Source organism: Tetrao urogallus, assembly GCF_951394365.1.
Source record: "Tetrao urogallus genome assembly, chromosome: 6".
In the NCBI taxonomy this organism is placed as follows: domain Eukaryota; kingdom Metazoa; phylum Chordata; class Aves; order Galliformes; family Phasianidae; genus Tetrao; species Tetrao urogallus.
This window is the reverse complement of record NC_136819.1, coordinates 31573757-31575730: the sequence shown is the minus strand read 5'-3', so window position 1 is coordinate 31575730 and position 1974 is coordinate 31573757.

Here is a 1974-nt window from a genome sequence, read left to right as displayed (position 1 = left end):
CGAGTGCCTTAAAAAGACGCCCACAACGCAGAACCCGACTGCTAAATAAATCCTCATATCCATTCCACTGGCATCCTCCCTTCTGTTGCCAGCAGCGTGGGTCAGCTTACTCAGCTCAGGAATTAAACATTAACTCTGAGGCTGAAGCTCTTTCGGCATTCCAGAGGCAAAAGTTTTCAGTCACAGTTTTAAGAACACTCCAGCCATTTGGAACGAGGAGGAGGAAGGAGGAGAAGGGTTAGAGATCTACACATGATTCCATTGGTCACATTTGTTTCCTAGAAAGTTAGGAGAACTTCCATCTCTTCCCCACTCTCCTTCTCCTCGAAAGAAAGCAGAACTCTTCCCTGATCTTTGGGCCCCAGTGCCATAAAGCATGACATCAGAGGTATGTTTCTAACAATGATTTCATCCCATTTCAAACTCTCCCTCAGTTGCTTCAAAATGCCACAAGCTTTTGTTTAAGTGAAACTACCCCTCACCCATGGATCTGCACTAGCTATTTATATTTAAAATACTAAATCAGCATTTTCCTTCATTAGTAAGTGGTCTTTTTTTTTTTTTTTTTTTTTTTTCTTTCCTTTCTTCTGAAAGGCAATGAAGAAAACCAAAAAAGCCATCCCCAAAGCTAGCTATGCAATCCTCACACAGGTATAACTCTCATTAAATCAAAGCTGCTTTTCTCAACCCCAAACTTGTGAACATATGTCTGGGTTACAGCCATTCCTCATTGCTGAGCTTAACAGCAGTGATGGTGCATGCACATACACATACATATACACGGACACATACACTTAACACGCATGGGCTTACTGGTCTTGTACAGGGCCTTCACAACTCAAACAGAGCTTCTATGTTATTAGCAGACAGTACAGATATTAGACACAGCTCTCTGGAATACAAGCTGGTGAGAGATTAGTTTTGTTTAATCTGGTATGAATATAATATTGATAATCAGCAGAAAAATATTATCACAGATGTTCTTTCACCCAATTATTCCCTTAGTGCTGATGACAGGTTTGTTTCTGATTTTTCAACCTTTCTTCTTAATATTTGTGAAGACATATATTTGAGGTCTCTCCCATAGTAACTCTAGTCTCTTCTAAGCATAATTAAAAACACAAAAGCCTAACAAAAAATCAAAAATGAAATATTTATTACCGCATTTTGTGACTTAACACCTTTTTTTTTTTTTTAAAACATAACGTCACAGTCCTCATACAAGTATTTTAATGTAAATTTTGACAAAGCTTAAAGGTAACAGCATTTTCTTCTAGTGAGGAACACGTGCTGAGAAAGGAAGAATTCATGGACATACAATACCAATTCCACAGCAGATCTGATACTAGCAAAAACATTCTTTTTTTTTTTTTTTCAATTGAGGTAAACACATAGAATATCTAACATGAAACAATTAATAGACCGAACTCTGTACGAAGTTTGTTACAGTATTCTCTTGCTTTTTTTTTTCTTTTTTTTTCTTTTTTTTTTTTTCCCAAGCTTTGAGTTCATGATAAAGTTCTAGGTTTGGTGCAAACACCGTTAGTAACTTCTTTCATTGAGGAAAGCTGCCCAACTTTTAGTTTTGTTTTGTCCAAAGCCAAGGCTCAGAACTACTGGAAGAAGCTCCTGCTCTGTCTTTTCTGTCTTTTAAATCTTCACCTGCAAGCTCTTTGAAGAAGAGTCCAAAAAAAAAAAAAAAAAAAAAAAAAAAAAAATAGACTGGGGAGGAATGGGGAGAGACTTAATGAAGCACAAACTATAAGGATCTGTTTGAAACTAAAGGACACATTTTATGAAGGAACAAAACGAGGGAATGGCAAGGCCTTCTTGGAATAGTCTTCTGAGTGATGAGAGACCCAGCAAGACTTTTCATCTTCATCTCCAGGGTAGTTCTTTTCTCACTGGCCAAAACAGGTCTTTCATGGATAGTGACTTCACTGCTGAACCAAAACAGTCATTCTTTTGGGAACA